General features: G+C 45.4%; 1 long non-coding RNA gene across 1 annotated transcript; it reads left to right on the top strand.

Annotated features, from left to right (window-relative positions):
- The first annotated feature begins 20779 nt into the window (after window positions 1-20779).
- On the top strand, window positions 20780-21968 carry LOC129834923 (uncharacterized). Its single transcript, XR_008756334.1, has 3 exons — window positions 20780-21176; window positions 21329-21437; window positions 21676-21968. It is a non-coding gene; the product is annotated as an uncharacterized LOC129834923 (long non-coding RNA).
- Window positions 21969-22529: the final 561 nt, after the last annotated feature.

Below are 22529 nucleotides of genomic sequence, written 5' to 3'. Positions count from 1 at the left end.
ATGAATGAAACATGTAAAACTCTACTGAGCATGTTATGGTAATGCTGGTCTGATGAATGAAAATGTAAAACCCTACTGAGCATGTTATGGTAATGCTGGTCTGATGAATGAAACATGTAAAACCCTACTGAGCATGTTATGGTAATGCTGGTCTGATGAATGAAACATGTAAAACCCTACTGAGCATGTTATGGTAATGCTGGTCTGATGAATGAAACATGTAAAACCCTACTGAGCATGTTATGGTAATGCTGGTCTGATGAATGAAACATGTAAAACTCTACTGAGCATGTTATGGTAATGCTGGTCTGATGAATGAAACATGTAAAACCCTACTGAGCATGTTATGGTAATGCTGGTCTGATGAATGAAACATGTAAAACCCTACTGAGCATGTTATGGTAATGCTGGTCTGATGAATGAAACATGTAAAACCCTACTGAGCATGTTATGGTAATGCTGGTCTGATGAATGAAACATGTAAAACTCTACTGAGCATGTTATGGTAATGCTGGTCTGATGAATGAAACATGTAAAACTCTACTGAGCATGTTATGGTAATGCTGGTCTGATGAATGAAACATGTAAAACCCCACTGAACGAACTGCTTTCTCAAAAAAAGCGTGTGGGCAATACTTCTAGAAATAGAAAATATCTGGTAATTCTGTTATTGGTTTTGTCGGTAATGTGTCATCAAGCTTGAGACAAGTGGGAAATCTATGAAGGAGGATTTAGACCATTTTCATTGTGTTTATTCCTCTCTCAGGATACTTCCTGGCTGTCTTGTGTCTCAAACACTCCTTGAGGTCTGTGCATAACTGGAGTGTTGCGGATAATGATGAGGAGCAGTAGAACTAGGTCGCGAGAGGAGACAGAGTTGGGTTGCCTGCTTGTCACACTCACATTGGCTCCGTGTGTGTGTGCATGTGTAAGTGTGTTCGTGTGGAAACTGATAAAACACATTTGGACTCTGATAGTCTGAGGGAAAAGGTGCACATCAAAGTAACTAGAAACATAGCAGCTCCATTTTCATCAACACTATTAGATAAAAGTTTTTCTCCTTTGAGGCTTTGGGTGAATTTGTCAGGGAAGACTTCTATAATTGAGAATATCCATTATCACATGCAATTCATTACCCTGACATGAATCAGCTTGATTCTGTAGACTTCCCCTGTGTGCTCATTTTAGTTTTAATTAAAATATTTTCTGAGATAATATAGCTAATTTTGGGGTGACAAGACGATACTAGGGAGGGAGAAACCGTACCTCTTCTTGTCATGTGGTATGAATCATACCACACAATCTCACTACTACTGTAAGTCACTCTGGATAACAGCGTCTGCTAAATGACAAAATTGTAATTGTATACTTCCTCGGATGAAATTCACACCATAATGGAACTGTATTTATTACTGTATTTATTAAACAATCAATGACCAAATCACAAAAAGAAAGAGAAGTTACTGTAGCAAATTAAAGCTAACCAGCGGTAGTCTTTCTTGGATACTTCCACATTTCTTTGAATGACTGCTGCTGCCTCTTCCTGGTCATTCATTAGTGTACACCTGTGATGTCTGTTTGCAAGCTACTCTGAATAACCCACACAGTATGAGGTGCCAAAAGCAATAATCATTTAACTGTGCTGTGAGGCAGGCAGGTAGCTCATCAAGCTGCAGTGTTTACACAGCTATGAGCAATAACAAGGAAGTCATGTTTATAATATTTGTTATTGTTCCTCTGTAGCTTAGTTGGTAAAGCATTTTGCTTGCAATGCCAGGTTAGTGGGTTTGAATCCCAGGACAATCCATAAATAAAAAATGTATGCACTACTGGCTGTAAGTCGCTTTGGATAAAAGTGTCTGCTAAAAGGACAATACTGTATATGTTATTATGAATTCACTATAAATCTGTCATAAGCAACACATGCATTTCAATACGAAGAATCTTTCACTCCCATCTTCCACTTTCCATGATGACTGTTTGTTTTTCTTCCTGGAGATTCTCGGCTGTCTTATCTCCTCAGGGAGCCTCAACCTTTCTTCTCTCTCTGCATGCTTCGTGGATGCCTCTCCGACGATCTCACTCCATCCCACTCCTCCTCTTGCTCTTGTTCTCACTTTGTTGGAGGACTTTGTGAACTGTGTCCTCCTCATTCCCTTCCTCGCCTTCCAGGGCCTCCCTTCCCCCTGCACTCTGCTCACCATACAGTACTCTAACCTCTATTTATCTTGCTGTCCGGCCGCTCTCCTTTGATGCGAGCCGCATCTCCACAAGAATATGAAGTTGCCTTCGCTTTTCCCTGCACTAACAACACACTTACATGCATAGGTCATGTTGGTGTGGTTACCTTCAGAAGCTGAGAGAGAGAGTGTGAGAGTGGTACTTGTGTGATTACACCATTCCTCCAAACAGAATCCTTCCAGATCCTTGATATCCTTTGTCTGTGCTTATGGACTGGCCTCTTCAATTCAGACCACAGCTTTTCAATGGGTTTCAAGTCTGGAGACTGAGATGGCCATTGCAAAATGTAGATTTTGTGGCCAATTAACCATCTCTTTGTGGATTTTGACGTGTGCTTAAGGTTATTGCCTTGCTGGAATATCTACTGATATCTAATATCTACTTAGCCTCCTGGCAGAGGCAACAATGTTTTTGGCTGAAATATCCTGGTACTGGGTAAAGTTCATGATGCCGTTGACCTTAACAAGGGCCCCAGGACAAGTGGAAGCAAAATAGTCTCATAACATCAAAGATCCACCACCATATTTTACAGTAGTTATAGGGTTAATTTCTGCTGTCCAACTCATGAAACATTTTAGAAAAAGGCTCAGTGCCATTGTCATCGCAAGTTGAGATATTGAAAGATATTGAAAACAGGGGTGTCAATAATTTTGACACCTATCTTTTTGAGAAAAAATACATTACTTGTTAAGCAAAATCTATTTTTCTGAGCAATTGTACAGTGCATTCGGAAAGTATTCAGACCCCTTGATTTTTTACACATTTTGTTACCTTACAGACTCATACTAAAATTTATTAAATTGTTTTTTCTCCTCATCAATCTACATACAATATCCCATAATGATAAAGCAAAAACAGGTTTTCAGATTATTACTTTATATGTTGTATTTTACCCTCTCTTTCTCCCAAATTCAATTATGATCTTGTCTCATCGCTGCAACTCCCCAATGGCCTCAGGAGAGGCGAAGGTCAAGTCACGCGTCTTCTGAAACCATGACCCGCCAAACCGCGCTACATAACACCCGCCTGCTTAATCCGGAAGCCAGCTGCACCAATGTGTCAGAGGAAACACTGTTCAACTGACACCCGAAGTCAGCCTGCAGGCGCACGCCATAAGGAGTCTCTAGAGCGCGATGAGCCAAGTAAAGCCCCCCCAGACAAACCCCGCCCCTAACCCGGACGATACTGGGCCAATTGTGTGCTGCCCTATGGGATTCCCGATCACGGCCGGTTGTGACACAACCGGGGATCGATCGAACCCAAGTCTGTAGTGAAGTCTCAAACACTGCGATGCAGTGCCTTAGACCACTGCGCCACTCGAGACTCGGTTTCTAGAAATTTTAGCAAATGTATAAAAAAAATAATAATGGAAATATGACATTTATGTAAGTATTTAGACCCTTTAATCAGCACTTTGTTGAAGCACCTTTGGCAGCGATGGCAGACTAAAGTATTTTTGGGTATAACGCTACAGGCTTGGCACACTTATATTTGGAGAGTTTCTCACATTCTTCTCTGCAGATCCTCTCAAGCTCTGTCAGGTTGGATGGGGAGCGTCACTGCACAGCTATTTTCAGGTCTCTCCAGAGATGTTTGATCGTGTTCAAGTCCGGGCTCTGGCTGGGCCATTCAAGGACATTCAGAGAGTTGTCCCGAAGCCACTCCTGCGTTGGCTTGGCTGTGTGCTTAGGGTTGTTGTCCTGTTGGAAGGTGAACCTTTGCCTCAGTCTGAGGTCCTGAGCGCTCTGGAGCAGGTTTCCATCAAGGATCTCTATGATCTCTCTTGCTCCATTCATCTTTCCCTAGATGCTGACTAGTCTCCTAGTCCCTGCCACTGAAATACATTCCAACAGCATGTTTCTGCCACCACCATGCTTCACTGTATGGATGGCTCCAGGTTATCTTCCTGATGTTACACTTGGCATTCAGAACAAAGAGTTCAATCTTGGTTTCATCAGACCAGAGAATCTTATTTCTCATAGTCTGAGAGTCTTTAAATACATATAAATATATGGATGAGCGAAGACCGAGCGTCATAGGCAAGATGCAATAGATGGTATAGAAAACAGTATATACATATGAGATGAGTAATGCAATATATGTAAACATTAATTAAAGTGGCATTATTTAAGAGACTAGTGATCCATTTATTAAAGTGGCCAATGATTTTGAGTCTGTATGTAGGCAGCAGCCTCTCTGTGTCAGTAACGGCTGTTTAACAGTCTGATGGCCTTGAGATAGAAGCTGTTATTCAGTCTTTTGGTCCCTGCCTTGATGCACCTGTACTGACCTCGCCTTCTGGATGATAGTTTGTTGAACAGGCAGTGGCTCGGGTGGTTGTTGTCCTTGATTATCTTTTTGGCCTTCCTGTGACATCAGGTTCTCTAGGTGTCCTGGAGGACAGGTAGTTTACCCCCGGTGATGCGTTGTGCAGAACGCACCACCCTCTGGAGAGCCTTGCGGTTGTGGGAGGTGCAGTTGCCGTACCAGATGGTGATACAGCCCGACAGGATGCTCTCAATTGGGTATGATGCTACAAGCTTGGCACACCTATATTTGGGGAGTTTCTTCCATTCGTCTCTGCAGATCCTATCAAGCTCTGTCAGGTATTTTATTTATTTATTTATTTATTTAACCTTTATTAAACCAGGTAGGCAAATTGAGAACACGTTCTCATTTACAATTGCGACCTGGCCAAGATAAAGCAAAGCAGTTCGACACATACAACAACACATAGTTACACATGGAGTAAAAACAAACATATAGTCAATAATACAGTGAAAAAAAATAAGTCTATATACAATGTGAGCAAGTGAGGTGAGATAAGGGAGGTGAAGGCAAACAGATATATGTATAAATAAATAAAAATATAAAAAGGCCATGGAGGCGAAGTGAGTACAACACAGCAAGTAAAATAAAAACTAAAAAAAACACTGGAATGGTTGGTTTGCATTGGAAGAAAGTGCAAAGTAGAGACAGAAATAATGGGGTGCAAAGGAGCAAAATAAATTAATAAATAAATACAGTAGGTAAAGAGGTAGTTGTTTGGGCTAAATTGTAGATGGGTTATGTACAGGTGCAGTAATCTATGAGCTGCTCTGACAGCTGGTGCTTAAAGCTAGTGAGGGAGATAGGTGTTTCCAGTTTCAGAGATTTTTGTAGTTCGTTCCAGTCATTGGCAGCAGAGAACTGGAAGGAGAGGCGTCCAAAGGAAGAATTGGTTTTGGGGGTGACTAGAGAGATATACCTGCTGGAGCGCGTGCTACAGGTAGGTGCTGCTATGGTGACCAGCGAGCTGAGATAAGGGGGGACTTTACCTAGCAGGGTCTTGTAGATGACCTGGAACCAGTGGGTTTGGCGACGAGTATGAAGCGAGGGCCAGCCAACGAGAGTGTACAGGTCGCAGTGGTGGGTAGTATATGGGGCTTTGGTGACAAAACGGATGGCACTGTGATAGACTGCATCCAATTTATTGAGTAGGGTTTTGGAGGCTATTTTGTAAATGACATCACCGAAGTCGAGGATTGGTAGGATGGTCAGTTTTACAAGGGTATGTTTGGCAGCATGAGTAAAGGATGCTTTGTTGCAGAATAGGAAGCCAATTCTAGATTTGACTTTGGATTGGAGATGTTTGATGTGGGTCTGGAAGGAGAGTTTACAGTCTAACCAGACACCTAGGTATTTGTAGTTGTCCACATATTCTAAGTCAGAGCCGTCCAAAGTAGTGATGTTGGACAGGCGGGCAGGAGCAGGCAGCGATCGGTTGAAGAGCATGCATTTGGTTTTACTTGTATTTAAGAGCAGTTGGAGGCCACGGAAGGAGAGTTGTATGGCATTGAAGCTCGCCTGGAGGGTTGTTAACACAGTGTCAAAAGAAGGGCCAGAAGTATACAGAATAGTGTCGTCTGCGTAGAGGTGGATCAGAGAATCACCAGCAGCAAGAGCGACATCATTGATGTAAACAGAGAAGAGAGTCGGTCCAAGAATTGAACCCTGTGGCACCCCCATAGAGACTGCCAGAGGCCCGGACAACAGACCCTCCGATTTGACACACTGAACTCTATCAGAGAAGTAGTTGGTGAACCAGGCGAGGCAATCATTAGAGAAACCAAGGCTGTCGAGTCTGCCAATGAGGATGTGGTGATTGACAGAGTCAAAAGCCTTGGCCAGGTCAATGAATACGGCTGCACAGTATTGTTTCCTATCGATGGCGGTTACGATATCGTTTATGACCTTGAGCGTGGCTGAGGTGCACCCATGACCAGCTCTGAAACCAGATTGCATAGCGGAGAAGGTGTGGTGTGATTCGAAATGGTCGGTAATCTGTTTGTTGACTTGGCTTTCGAAGACCTTAGAAAGGCAGGGTAGGATAGATATAGGTCTGTAGCAGTTAGGGTCAAGGGTGTCCCCCCCTTTGAAGAGGGGGATAACCGCAGCTGCTTTCCAATCTTTGGGGATCTCAGACGACACGAAAGAGAGGTTGAAGAGGCTAGTAATAGGGGTGGCAACAATTTCAGCAGATAGTTTTAGAAAGAAAGGGTCCAGATTATCTAGCCCGGCTGATTTGTAAGGGTCCAGATTTTGCAGCTCATTAAGAACATCAGCTGACTGTATTTGGGAGAAAGAGAAATGGGGAAGGCTTGGGCGAGTAGCAGAGGGGAGGGCAGTGCTGTTGTCCGGGGTAGGGGTAGCCAGGTGGAAAGCATGGCCAGCCGTAGAAAAATGCTTATTGAAATTCTCAATTATAGTGGATTTGTCGGTGGTGACAGTGTTTCCTATCTTCAGAGCGGTTGGAAGCTGGGAGGAGGTGTTCTTATTCTCCATGGACTTTACGGTGTCCCAGAACTTTTTTGAATTTGTGTTGCAGGAAGCAAATTTCTGCTTGAAAAAGCTAGCCTTGGCTGTTCTAACTGCCTGTGTATATTGGTTTCTGGCTTCCCTGAAAAGTTGCATATCACGGGGGCTGTTCGATGCTAATGCAGAACGCCATAGGATGTTTTTCTGTTGGTTAAGGGCAGTCAGGTCAGGAGAGAACCAAGGGCTATATCTGTTCCTGGTTCTAAATTTCTTGAATGGGGCATGCTTATTCAAGATGGTGAGGAAGGCATTTTAAAAAAATGACCAGGCATCCTCTACTGACGGGATGAGATCAATATCCTTCCAGGATACCCCGGCCAGGTCGATTAGGAAGGCCTGCTCGCTGAAGTGTTTCAGGGAGCGTTTGACAGTGATGAGTGGAGGTCGTTTGACCGCTGACCCATTACGGATGCAGGCAATGAGGCAGTGATCGCTGAGATCTTGGTTGAAAACAGCAGAGGTGTATTTGGAGGGCAAGTTTGTTAGGATGATATCTATGAGGGTACCCGTGTTTACGGAATTGGGGTGGTACCTGGTAGGTTCATTGATAATTTGTGTGAGATTGAGGGCATCAAGCTTAGATTGTAGGGTGGCTGGGGTGTTGAGCATGTTCAAATTTAGGTCGCCTAGCAGCACGAGCTCTGAAGATAGATGGGGGGCAATCAGTTCACATATAGTGTCCAGAGCACAGCTGGGGGCAGAGGGTGGTCTATAGCAGGCGGCAACGGTGAGAGACTTGTTTTTAGAGAGGTGGATTTTTAAAAGTAGAAGTTCAAATTGTTTGGGAACAGACCTGGATAGTATAACAGAACTCTGCAGGCAGTCTTTGCAGTAGATTGCAACACCGCCCCCTTTGGCCGTTCTATCTTGTCTGAAAATAATGTAATTGGGGATAAAAATGTCTGAATTTTTGGTGGTCTTTCTAAGCCAGGATTCAGACACGGCTAAAACATCCGGGTTGGTAGAGTGTGCTAAAGCAGTGAACAAAACAAACTTAGGGAGGAGGCTTCTAAAGTTAACATGCATGAAGCCAAGGCTATTACGGTTACAGAAGTCATCAAAAGAGAGCGCCTGGGGAATAGGAGTGGAGCCAGGTACTGCAGGGCCTGGATTCACCTCTACATCACCAGAGGAACAGAGGAGAAGTACGATAAGGGTACGGCTAAAAGCTATGAGAATTGGTCGCCTAGAGCTACTAGAGCAGAGAGTAAAAGGAAGTTTCTGGGGGCGATAAAATAGTTTAAAGGAATAATGTACAGACAAAGGTATGGTAGGATGTGAATACAGTGGAGGTAAACCTAGGTATTGAGTGATGATGAGAGAGATCTTGTCTCTAGAAACATCATTGAAACCAGGTGATGTCATCGCATATGTGGGTGGTGGAACTGAGAGGTTGGATATGGTATAGAGAGCAGGGCTAGAATCTCTACAGTGAAATAAGCCAATAAACACTAACCAGAACAGCAATGGACAAGGCATATTTACATTAAGGAGAGGCATGCTTAATCGAGTGATCAATAAGGGTCCAGTGAGTAGAGGTTGGTTGGGGTCGTGGCGATCCAGACAGCTGGCCGGGTATATGGCTATCGGTAGCAGCATAGGATGGAGGTCTGTTTGTAGATACCTCGTGCGTTTCCGTCGGTAGGTTCCGTGTAGTGGGGTTTTGTTCAGATAGCAGCCGATAAGACAGCTAACGATTAGCGGGCCTCAGATGAGCGTTCAGGTAACGTCGGGACGGAGGTGCCGGTTGGATAAATCCCTCGGGCAGATAACGTCGGCAGTCAGTCGTGAAGGCCCGGTGGGGTTCCGTATCTGCAGCAGCAACAAAAGAAACGGGTCCGGATGGTGATGGAACTCCTCAGCTGGCTAGCTCCAGCATGATTTGAGTTTGCTCCGGGGTCGACGTAAGCCAATAGTCACACGGTATGCAGCTAGCTAGCTGCGAAATCAAGGTGCAAGTGTCCAGAGCCTGCGGTTGGAATCCGGGGAAACTGAGAGAAAAAAAGTCCCGGAATGCTCCGGTCCGAGTCGCGTTGCACAAAAGTGCCGGTAGATTATCGAGCTAAAGGAATAGCTGATGACCGCAAAACGTGGGCAGCTGAAACACCAACGCTAGCCAGCAAACCGGCTAATTTCGGGGCAGCTACAGATTAGCTTCTGGCTAGCTATCGGAGTAGCTTCTGGTTAGCTTTCAGGCTAGCTTCTGAATTAGCCCCTGGCTATCTTCCACGATGGATTTTCAGATTGAGGTAAATAATACTTATTGTAATTGGTGAAGCGGGTTGCAGGAAAGCTTTTGCAGGAAAGCTTTTGTAGTTGAGTTCTTGGATAATAAAATAAATTAAAGATATGTGAAGAAAAGGTGTAAATATATATATATACAGGACACGACACGACAATACGGAAAAAGACGTCTGAACTGCTAAGCCACCTTGATTTCTATTTCTAGGTAGGATGGGGAGCGTCACTGCACAGCTATTTTTAGGTCTCTCCAGAGATGTTAGATCGGGTTCAAGTCCGGGCTCTGGCTGGGCCACTCAAGGACATTCAGAGACTTGCCCCGAAGCCACTCCTGCGTTGTCTTGGCTGTGTGCTTAGGGTCGTTGTCCTGTTGGAAGGTGAACCCAGTCTGAACCCACTGAAAAACATCCCCACAGCATGATGCTGCCACCACCATGCTTCACCGTTGGGATGGTGCCACGTTTCCTCCAGATGTGACACTTGGCATTCAGGCCAAAGAGTTCAATCTTGGTTTCATCAGACCAGAGAATCTTGTTTCTCATGGTCTGAGAGTCTTTAGATGCCTTTTGGTAAATTCCAAGTGGGTTGTCATGAGCCTTTCACTGAGGAGTGGCTTCCATCTGGCCCCTCTACTTTAAAGGCCTGATTGGTGGAGTGCTGCAGGGATGGTTGTCCTTCTGGAAGGTTCTCCCATCTCCACAGAGGAGCTGGACCTCTGTCAGAGTGACCATCGGGTTCTTGGTCACCTCACTGACCAAGGCCCTACTCCCCGATTGCTCAGTTTGGCCGGGAAGCCAGCTCTATGAAGAGTCTTGGTGGTTCTGTGCTTCGACACAATCCTCTCTCGGAGCTCTATGGACAATTCCTTTGACCTCATGACTTGGTTTTTGCTTTGACATGCATTGTAAACTTTGGGACCTTATATAAACAGGTGTGTGCCTTTCCCAGTCATGTCCAATCAATTGAATTTACCACAGGTGGACTAGAATCAAGTTCTAGAAACATCTCAAGGATGATCAATGGAAATGGGATGCACATGAGCTTAATTTCGAGTCTCATAACAAATGTTCTGAATACTTATGTAAATATGCTTTAGTTTTTTTTTTTTCAAAAATGAAAACAACTGTTTTCTCTTTGTCATTATTGTAAGGTTCTGTATTTATTTTCTTAGTCAACCTTGTGTTCTGTTTCGTTGTGTTCTTCAACATAGCCCTGTATCTTTGTGTTCTTGAACGTAGCCCTGTCTTTCATTTTACCTGTGTTAGTTACTCACCTGGTCTCATCAGCTCCTTATTTCGTTCAGTTCATTCTGTTTGTGCCTTTGTGAGGTATTGTTCGTTTTGACTCTACCTAGCCTTTTCCGAGTTCGTTTGTGAAAACCAGTTAAAGCCTTCAGTCCTAGTTTTGATTCACCTGCCTGTTTGCCTACCTGTGTATGATGATTGCCCGCCTGTGACCACGATTCCTGCCTTCTGCGAAGGCGAAACAAACACCTGCTGTGCTCTGCGCGTGAATCTACACCTTTTTCTCCCTGAGTATTCATTACAATTATGGGGTATTGTGTGTAGATGAGGATTTTTTTTAAATGTAATCAATTTTAGAATAAGGTTGTAACGTAACAAAATGTGGAAAAAGAGAAAGGGTCTGAATACTTTCCAAATGCATTGTATATAGTTGTTGTATAAAACATTTGCATGCACTATAGCTCAGTATTTGTATGATTTCTTTTACACAGTTATTTTTGCTCTTCTTTATCAAGGGTGTCAATAATTTCAGACCTCGGTTGTCATGAAGCTGTGTTAGTCCTGGGTTGTCATGAAGCTGTGTTAGTCCTGGGTTGTCATGAAGCTGTGTTAGTCCTGGGTTGTCATGAAGCTGTGTTAGTCCTGGGTTGTCATGAAGCTGTGTTAGTCCTGGTTGTCATGAAGCTGTGTTAGTCCTGGTTGTCATGAAGCTGTGTTAGTCCTGGGTTGTCATGAAGCTGTGTTAGTCCTGGTTGTCATGAGCCTTTCACTGAGGAGTGGCTTCCATCTGGCCCCTCTACTTTAAAGGCCTGATTGGTGGAGTGCTGCAGGGATGGTTGTCCTTCTGGAAGGTTCTCCCATCTCCACAGAGGAGCTGGACCTCTGTCAGAGTGACCATCGGGTTCTTGGTCACCTCACTGACCAAGGCCCTACTCCCCGATTGCTCAGTTTGGCCGGGAAGCCAGCTCTATGAAGAGTCTTGGTGGTTCTGTGCTTCGACACAATCCTCTCTCGGAGCTCTATGGACAATTCCTTTGACCTCATGACTTGGTTTTTGCTTTGACATGCATTGTAAACTTTGGGACCTTATATAAACAGGTGTGTGCCTTTCCCAGTCATGTCCAATCAATTGAATTTACCACAGGTGGACTAGAATCAAGTTCTAGAAACATCTCAAGGATGATCAATGGAAATGGGATGCACATGAGCTTAATTTCGAGTCTCATAACAAATGTTCTGAATACTTATGTAAATATGCTTTAGTTTTTTTTTTTTCAAAAATGAAAACAACTGTTTTCTCTTTGTCATTATTGTAAGGTTCTGTATTTATTTTCTTAGTCAACCTTGTGTTCTGTTTCGTTGTGTTCTTCAACATAGCCCTGTATCTTTGTGTTCTTGAACGTAGCCCTGTCTTTCATTTTACCTGTGTTAGTTACTCACCTGGTCTCATCAGCTCCTTATTTCGTTCAGTTCATTCTGTTTGTGCCTTTGTGAGGTATTGTTCGTTTTGACTCTACCTAGCCTTTTCCGAGTTCGTTTGTGAAAACCAGTTAAAGCCTTCAGTCCTAGTTTTGATTCACCTGCCTGTTTGCCTACCTGTGTATGATGATTGCCCGCCTGTGACCACGATTCCTGCCTTCTGCGAAGGCGAAACAAACACCTGCTGTGCTCTGCGCGTGAATCTACACCTTTTTCTCCCTGAGTATTCATTACAATTATGGGGTATTGTGTGTAGATGAGGATTTTTTTTAAATGTAATCAATTTTAGAATAAGGTTGTAACGTAACAAAATGTGGAAAAAGAGAAAGGGTCTGAATACTTTCCAAATGCATTGTATATAGTTGTTGTATAAAACATTTGCATGCACTATAGCTCAGTATTTGTATGATTTCTTTTACACAGTTATTTTTGCTCTTCTTTATCAAGGGTGTCAATAATTTCAGACCTCGGTTGTCATGAAGCTGTGTTAGTCCTGGGTTGTCATGAAGCTGTGTTAGTCCTGGGTTGTCATGAAGCTGTGTTAGTCCTGGGTTGTCATGAAGCTGTGTTAGTCCTGGGTTGTCATGAAGCTGTGTTAGTCCTGGTTGTCATGAAGCTGTGTTAGTCCTGGTTGTCATGAAGCTGTGTTAGTCCTGGGTTGTCATGAAGCTGTGTTAGTCCTGGGTTGTCATGAAGCTGTGTTAGTCCTGGGTTGTCATGAAGCTGTGTTAGTCCTGGTTGTCATGAAGCTGTGTTAGTCTTGGTTCATCATGAAGCTGTGTTGGTGAAATCATGTTAGCCACTGACACCGGTAAAACTCATGGTCTTAGCTATGAATGAGGGCTGTGAGGGTGGATTCTATGTCGACATGGTTCTCATGTTCTAACTACAGGGGAGGAAGATAAGGGATGTTTAGTGCCATTCACACCAGATGGATATGGACGTCAGACCTCAAACTCATTTGCACACCAAAGTCCTCCAGATTATATCTATGGCACCAAGACACATGGATGCTGGCAACCAGTCAAGATAATGCTCATCTATTTGCTGGGGCTAAGATATAGACGAGTCTAATTAGACTTCACAAACAAATGTAATGTGTCAGATATGGTATTGATAAGCAGGTAGAATAGTATGAGTTCAAGTTAACTAGTATGTAGATTATCTGAGGAAAGTAAGGGTTTTGATTATTTAACCAGCTTTATGTAACACCCAATATTAATATACCATCTTGATGGATTTTTCTTTTTACAATTTCAATTACTGTGCAAATGAGATCTAGATGATGTATTTATTTGACAGTGAATACTTAAATACATGCGCTTATTGTCACGACTTCCGCCGAAGTTGGTCCCTCTTCTTGTTCGGGCGGCGTTTGGCGGTTGAAGTCACCAACCTTCTAGCCATTGCCGATCCACTTTTCATTTTCCATTGGTTTTGTCTTGTCTTCCTACACACCTGGTTCCAATCCCATTCATTACATGTTGTGTATTTAACCCTCTGTTTCCCCTCATGTCCTTGTCACAGATTGTTTGTTGTATGTAGGTGTGTTATTTGTTCTGGTGTGGTTTATGGTTATTAAACACAACCGTTGTAAATCAGTTTCCGCTCTCCTGCATCTGACTTCTCTGCCGCCAGTAGCATCGCATTACAGAATTACGGACCCATACTATGGAGTCAGCAGGAGCAGGTACCCCGGGTATAGGGGTGGAGGGGCGCTTCCAGGAGCATGCAGCAATGCTCCACCATCTTGGCATCGCCATGGACCGCGTTGTCCAGACAATGGACCGCTGGGAGAGACAGGGAGTTCTTCCAGCGCCTCCACCAGCACAACCGGGGTCTCCACTGAGCGCCCCTCTTCATCCTGGTCCCAGTGGGATTCGTCTCTCTCTGCCCCAGGAATACGATGGGAAGGCTGCGAACTTCCAGGGATTCCTTCTCCAACTGGACCTATACCTGGCCACCGTACACCCGGCTCCATCGGGCCGTAAGAGGATGTCCGCCCTCGTCTCGTGCCTCACCGGGAAAGACCTGGAGTGGGCCAACGCCGTGTGGAGAGAGGGAGATGCGGCGTTGGACCAGTTTGAGGAGTTCACCCGCCGGTGAGCGCCTCTTCCATCTGAGGCAGGAGACAAGGAGCGCCCGGGAGTTCATCCTGGAGTTTAGGACCCTGGCTGCCGGCACGGGATGGAACGACAGGGCCCTGATTGACCATTACCACTGCAGTCTGCGCGAGGACGTCCGTCGGGAGTTGGCCGGCACAACCCTCACATTTGACCAGCTGGTGGACCTGTCCATCCGACTGGACAACCTGCTGGCAACCCGCGGATGTTTAGATCGGGGTCTCGTGGTTCTATCCCCTCGCACCCCCTCTCCGATACCTATGGAGCTGGGAGGGGCGGTGCGCAGGGAGACCGGAGGGGGTTTCAGCTCGTGCACCATCTGTGGCCGCAGAGGTCACACTGCCGGTCGGTGCCGGGTTGGTTCCTCGGTGCCGGGTTGGTTCCTCACCCCAGGTGAGCCGGCACCATCCTCACGCAGAGCCCTCTGTTGCTCATATGTTTGTCTATGTCACTTTCCCAGTTTTCCCTGCATTCCCAGCATAAGGCGCTCGTCGATTCAGGCGTTGCTGGGAACTTTATAGATAGGTCGTTCACCCATAGTTTAGGGATACCTATTGTTCCCGTGGCTGTGCCCTTCCCCGTTCACACCTTAGGTAGTCGACCATTAGGGTCAGGTTTGATCAGGGAGGGCACTGCTCCTCTGGGCATGGTGACGCAGGGGGGCCACAGGGAGAGAATTAATCTCTTCCTTATTGACTCTCCTGCGTTTCCCGTGGTGTTAGGCCTACCCTGGTTAGTTAGTCATGACCCCACTGTTTCTTGGCCACAGAGGGCTCTCACGGGGTGGTCGCGGGAGTGCTCGGGGAGGTCTTTAGGGGTTTCCGTTGGTGCTACTACGGTGGAAAGTCCAGACCAGTTCTCCACTGTGCGCATTCCCCCTGAATATGCCGATTTGAATCTCGCCTTCTCTAAAAAGAAGGCGACTCAATTACCACCCCAATCGACGTGGCGATTGCGCGATAAATCTCCTGGTAGACGCTGCACTTCCCAGGAGTCACGTGTATCCTCGCTCACAGGCGGAGACGGAGGCTATGGAAACATATGACTCCGAATCCCTGCGTCAGGGGTTCATTCGGTCCTCCACTTCACCTGTCTCCTCTGGTTTCTTTTTTGTGAAGAAGAAGGAGGGAGGTCTGCGCCCGTGTATTGACTATCGGGGTCTGAATCAGATCACTGTGAGTTATAGTTACCCGCTACCACTCATAGCCACAGCAATTGAGTCAATGCACGGGGCGCACTTCTTCACCAAACTAGATCTCAGGAGCGCTTACAACCTGGTGCGTATCCGAGAGGGAGACGAGTGGAAGACGGCTTTCAGTACCACCTCAGGGCACTATGAGTACCTCGTCATGCCGTACGTGTTGATGAATGCGCCATCAGTCTTCCAAGCCTTGGTAGACGAGATTTTCAGGGACCTGCACGGGCAGGGTGCAGTGGTGTATATTGATGACATTCTGATATACTCCGCTACACGTGCCAAGCATGTGTCCCTGGTGCGCAGGGTGCTTGGTTGCCTGTTGGAGCATGACCTGTACGTCAAAGGCTGAGAAATGCTTGTTTTTCCAGCAAACCGTATTCCTTCCTAGTGCATCGCATATCCACCTCAGGGGTGGAGATAGAGAGTGACCGCATTTCAGCCGTGCGTAATTGGCCGACTCCCACCACGGTAAAGGAGGTGCAGCGGTTCTTAGGGAGGTTTATCCGAGGTTTTGGTCAGGTAGCGGCTCCTTTTACCTCACTGCTGAAGGGAGGGCCAGTGCGTTTGCGGTGGTCGGCTGAGGCGAACAGGGCTTTTAGTCAGCTGAGGGCTCTGTTTACCTCGGCACCCGTGCTCGCCCATCCGGATCCCTCTTTGGCGTTCATAGTGGAGGTGGATGCGTCCGAGGCTGGGATAGGAACGGTGCTCTCTTAGCACTCGGGTACGCCACCGAAGCTCCGCCCCTGTTCCTTCTTCTCGAAGAAGCTCAGCCCGGCGGAGCGAAACTATGACGTGGGGGACCGGGAGCTGTTGTCTGTAGTCAAGGCCTTGAAGGCGTGGAGACATTGGCTTGAGGGGGCTAGACACCCTTCTCTCATCTGGACTGACCAACGCAATCTGGGGTACATCCGGGCAGCGAAGAGACTGAACCCTCGCCAGGCAAGGTGGGCCATGTTTTTCACCCGTTTTGTGTATACCCTTTCCTACAGACCAGGCTTGCAGAACGCTAAGGCAGACGCATTGTCCCGGCTGTATGACACAGAGGAGCGCCCCATTGATCCCACTCCCATACTCCCCGCCTCCTACACGGACATAGAGCAGGCGTTAAGTGCAGAGCCCACTCCCGTCCAGTGTCCCGCTGGGCGTCTGTACGTCCCATCTGCTGTTCGTGACCGGTTGATCTATTGGGCCAACATGTCACCCTCCTCTGGTCATCCTGGGATCGGTCGGACAGTGCGCTGCATGAGCGGGAGGTACTGGTGGCTAAGGACGTGAGGGTTTATGTTTCATCCTGCTCGGTGTGCGCCCAGGGTAAGGCTCCTAGGCACATGCCCAGAGGTAAGCTACACCCCTTACCCATTCCACAGCGGCCTTGGTCGCATCTGTCGGTGGATTTTCTGACTGATCTTCCACTCTCACAGGGTAACACCGCGATCCTGGTCGTTGTGGATAGTTTCTCTAAGTCCTGTCGTCTCCTCCCTCTGCCCGGTCTCCCTATGGTCCTACAGACTGCGGAGGCCTTGTTTACACATGTCTTCCGGCACTACGGGGTGCCTGAGGATATAGTGTCGGATTGGGGTCCCCAGTTCACGTCTAGGGTCTGGAAGGCGTTCATGGGACGTCTGGGGGTCTCGATCAGCCTTACTTCAGGGTTTCACCCCGAGAGTAATGGGCAGGTGGAGAGAGTGAACCAGGGTGTGGGTAGGTTTCTGCGGTCCTATTGCCAGGACCGGCCGGGGGAGTGGGCGGTGTTCGTGCCCTGGGCCGAGATGACACAGAACTCGCTCTGCCACTGCTCCACTAGCCTCTCTCCCTTCCAGTGTGTACTGGGGTATCAGCCAGTTCTGGCGCCTTGGCATCAGAGTCAGACCGATGTTCCTGCGGTGGACGACTGGTTCAGGCGCGCGGAGGAGACATGGGAAGCCGTCCGTGTCCACCTTCAGCAGGCCGTGACGCGCCAAAAGAGGAATGCAGATCACCACCGCATGAGACCCCGGTGCGAACACCGGGGGACCGGGTCTGGCTCTCGATCCAAAACCTGCCCCTCCGCCTGCCCTACCGGAAGCTGGGTCTGCGGTTTGTGGCGCCATTTAAAGTCCTGAGGAGAGTGAACGAGGTTTGTTATAGGTTACAGCTTCCACCCTATTACCGTATTAAACCTTCGTTCCATGTGTCCTCAGGCCGGTGGTGGCTGATCCGCTCCAGGAGTCTGAGGTGTGGGAGGTTCCTCCGCCCCCTCTGGACATCGAGGGGGCCCCGGCGTACTCTGTTCGCTCCATACTGGATTCGAGGCATCGGGCGAGGGGCCTTCAGTATCTCCTGGAGTGGGAGAGGTACGGCCCGGAGGAGAGGTGCTGGGTTCCGGTCGAGGACGTGTTGGACCCTTCAATGCTGCAGGAGTTCCACCGTCTTCATCCGGGTTGGCTCTGCGCCTCGCCCTCCGGGTCGTCCCCACGGCCGGTGTTGACGCGCGTCGGGGGGGGGGGGGGGGGGGGGGGGGGGTACTGTCACGACTTCCGCCGAAGTTGGTCCTTGTTCGGGCGGCATTCGGCGGTCGAAGTCACCGACTTTCTAACCATTGCCGATCCACTTTTCATTTTCCATTGGTTTTGTCTTGTCTTCCATCACACCTGGTTCCAATTCCATCAATTACATGTTGTGTATTTAACTCTGTCCCCCCCCCCCATGTCCTTGTCTGTAATTGTTTGTTGTAGTGCTTGTGCACGTTATGCTGGTTTTTACCGGGTTTTGTTTGACCCATTTATTATTACTATTCTGTTTACGGTGGTTTATGGTTATTAAACACAGCCGTTGTAAATCAATTTCCGCTCTCCTGCATCTGACTTCTCTGCCGCCAGTAGCATCGCATTACAGTTATCCTAGAAATTAAGTATCTTTACATAATTATGAGGGAGAAAGAAAAGATGCTTCACTTGATAATAAGAAATCTGATAAGCAGAGCAAGGTGCCAACCTCTGTAAATCCTCTTCTTATTGGATTGAAATCCCTGAGATTTATCAGACTACACACAGTATATCCATCTACTGTAGATGTGTCAACATCACAGACATTTCCAAGGTTGAATTGCTGATTGACTTTCACACTTTATTATGTTATTCAGTACTTCCCCCCCCAAAAGCCTTTCCTTATTGAACAGAATGACTGGGTGTGCTTGAAAAATGTATTTTCTTTGCGAGGTCCACACATGTTGCTGCAGTGAGGAGAGAAAAATGTTGTCCCCTTTCATCTGGCATCGCCATGCCCTTGGTCCTTGATTGGCAGTCCTTATACAGTAGCAGTCAAAAGTTTAGACACACCTACACATTCAAGGGTTTTTCTTTATTTTGACTATTTTCTACATTGTAGAATAATAGTGAAGACATCAACACTATGAAATAACACATGTGGAATCATGTAGTAACCAAAAAAGTGTTATACAAATCAAAATGAATGTTATATTTGAGATTCTTAAAAGTTAAGAAATTTACTTTTAACAAGTCATACCTGTTAATTGAAATGCATTCCAGGTGACTAACTCATGAAGCTGGTTGAGAGAATGCCAAGAGTGTGCAAAACTGTCATCAAGGCAAACGGTGGCTACTTTAAAGAATCTCAAATATAAAATATATTTTGATTTGTTTAACACTTTTTTCATTACTACATGATTCTATATGTGTTATTTCTACGATGTAGATAATAGTTAAGATAAAGAAAAACCTTTGAATGAGTAGGTGTGTCCAAACTTTTGACTGGCACTGTACATCTGCATGCATTACTGAGTTTCTCTGCTGTACAATCACAATGATGAAGAGACAGTGCCAACTGACTATTCCAGACAAGAGTCCTTCACTTTGAAATGGTAATAGCTATGATCGTTACCCAGTGGACATCCAAGCCTACTGTAACTGCTTCACCTGCACCATGTGACCTACATTCTTTTGTTTACCAATGCACCGTGGTTTGGAATAAAGTGGCAATATTTGCCAATTTTTTCTCTGCTCTGGAAGCATTTTATCCTCAGAAAAAAATATTTAAGAGTTTTTGACAGAAGTGCTTCTCTTCTAATGGATTTCACCATATTGAGCTTAAACCGATACAAACAAATAACCAACTTTTCCCCTGTATCCCCTGTATCTCCTTTTCCAAGTCAAACGGTAATGATGTTGGATACAGCGCTCATAAGAAAACATGAGCGGACAAAAACTACACTTAAGAAATCAAAGCAATGTTTGCAGTCCATTAATATCCCAAGGAATGCTAATCAAATCATGAAACTACATCTCTCAAAACCTTCTGACTAAGTCTCCTGTATCACTGTCTGTAAGCTTCCTTTAGCAGTGAGAACGTTTTTGTGGCGATGAATGGCAAACATTTCTCTGCAAGACCTTGAGAGTGGCTACGGTGGGAAGGTTGTAAAGTTTGAATAGGCCTACAAAAGATGTCATACTATCTCCACAAATGCAACACAAAGCCTAAAACTTTAATAATGTCTTCATCTTCTGCCAGTCTGACTACAGTGAGAGGACCGGGTTCAAAGGCCAACAATTAATTGGCTGTGTGCCAACCAACATGCTTTCATCCACTCAGGAGCAAATGTCCCAGAACAGGTGAGCAGGTTTTGATTCATGAACAATATCGCTTTACAGTCTGGTCCCGGTAAATGTGGCTTTAATTTATTTCAACCAAGTGTGTTTGAATGACAAAATATTGCAGCTATATAGCCACAATGTTGTCACTGTAAATTGTGGCTTGTGTGTGAAACTTCAAATCACTGAAGATTGACAGCTACAGTAATAGCCGCAGCAGATCATTCTATTGATTTTGTATTGAACTGACAATGCTCAGTCAAAGGAATCTGGCAATGGAAATTAATCTTTAGTGCAATCATCACTTTTAAACCACCCTCTTTCTGTTTTTCAGATACGGACTTTGATCTGGGAAGTCAAGATCTCTTCCAGAAAAGTACTAGAGGTACTTGAAGGGCCAATCAGCAGTTTAAACTTTTTGGGGTAAAAAGCTGAGGGATGTGGCTAGAGAAATGTTATCACTCTCAAATTCATAGACATAGCTTTGGCTGCAAAGACTGAATATTCATGATATCAAAATTATAGTTTAAACATCCCGAACAGTGAAAATCATGTTTTTCATCAAATTAGGTCATATTCGGATAAAATCAGTTCAAAGAATTCATACCCAAGTATGAAAAATGACTGTAGCTAGTACATTGATAAAGTTTCATCATAAAGTTACTGGTCCCCTCCCTCTGTTTCAAACTCTTGGATTCAGGAGGCAGGCTTTACCAAAGCTGGAAATACATCAACGGTAGTGTGTATCTTATCATCTTAACTCATTTAAATCTGTCCCGCTTTAAAACCGTCATCACATGTGCGCCTACGCCTTGCTTTGGCTTTGTTTACAAACCGTAAACTAGCTACTAGTTGCTAGCTTAAGCAGAACGTACGACCAAATATACTGGTAACCTTTCATCTGTGGTGTGACTGTTTGCTAGCAAGCTACTTATTGCATGCCGGCAAAAGCACACTGTGTTGTGACTGGATGCCTTAGTGTACAATTAACCTTACACTATTTTCCGAAGAATTAAGACATCTGACAGCAGTGGCTCGGGTGGACAGGCTGCAAATTCCGATCATGTCAGACATGTGCAGTGCACATTTCGAGTGAAGTTGCTTTATCAATTGGGAAGTACATTCGATGGGTCTTGCCAGGAAGCTCATCCTGAAGACAGATGGTGTACCATCATCGTCAGTAGATTTTGCAAGCGTAGACCATTATGTTAGTATCAGAGTTTGATGAGTCTGTCATGATACGTTACCCCTGAAAATCATTGTGTAAAGTTGTATTATTTCATCTTCCATCTCCTTTTGTCTTTCCACTATCATCAAGCTGTAATAATAGACATTTTAGAAAATGTACTGTCTTTACAGCTTCCCAGGCAACCCACCAAAACAGGAATGCTGCAATACAAAAAACAGCTCCCCCAAGGCAAAGAAGGGGGATTTGGTGTGAAGCCTATGAAGACAGACCTAACATACTGTAAGTCATATTTATTCATTTCAAATCTACATTTCGGGCACAGAAAAATTCCAATTACAAACATTGAAAAGTTTCACAATAAAGTGCACAACCAAATATTGCATATTTCAAATGGAATACTTCAAAAACACCATAAAACACATAGTAGAATGAGTAGACCACGACATCAAGGAATTGATAGCATCATACATTCACTGCCCATTTACCAAACATTTCCTTTTTCAAAAACATTGAAAAGGGACTGCTCCTGGATCTCCTCTTCAACGAGGTCAGCCTTGAGCTAGCAAAGGACTGTATGCGGGGAAGCTGTGGGAGCTGGCCATCCCAGGACCCCTGTCTGAGAGGCCTGACAAGGAGGCAATAGCTGGATTTGTCTCCCGTTCAATCTTGTGGGTGACTGAAGCCAAGTGTGTGACTGAAGCCTGCTTGATTGAAGTGGGGTACATGGGTCCCCCTCTCATCCATCTCTATACTGTAGTTGGTTGCATTCCCTAAAGCCTAAATAATAAACTTTTACGTGATATGACATCATACTTTGTATAGATTTTTTCAAACATTCGGACAGGAAATGAGTGTTACAAATTGTATGAATCAATGGATCCTGCACATTGTAGGGTGCCGGGTGCCTATATTAGGCTTTGTAACGATGTACGCTGAGAATCAGGAAGCAAATTCAGGGAGTGAATACATTTAATTAATAAATGAACAAAACAAGAAACACAAACAGCGCACCGACATGAAACAGCAACAATGACGACTGGGGAAGAAACCAAAGGGAGGGACATATAAAGGACAGGTAATCAAGGAGGTGATGGAGTGCAGGTGAGTGTCATTATGTGCGTAACGCTGGTGGCAGGCTTATGGCTCTGAGAACTTTTATGTCAAATGATGTCTCACCATTATTTTTCATGAGTGATCATGTTGATCAATATTTCAGCTATGGTGGCCTATGGTAAATAATCAAATAAATGTCTGATCAATACATATCATTCTGAACATATTGCCATTTATAATGCTAATTCAGAGGCACCAATACATTTCCAGTACATTTATTGTATGCTGTTTTCATATACATTCCTTTATGTCTAAGCT

Source organism: Salvelinus fontinalis, chromosome 3 (genome assembly GCF_029448725.1).
Source record: "Salvelinus fontinalis isolate EN_2023a chromosome 3, ASM2944872v1, whole genome shotgun sequence".
Taxonomy (NCBI): Eukaryota; Metazoa; Chordata; class Actinopteri; order Salmoniformes; family Salmonidae; genus Salvelinus; species Salvelinus fontinalis.
The sequence above is the reverse complement of the archived record's forward strand: the minus strand, read 5'-3'. Positions and strand labels throughout refer to the sequence as shown.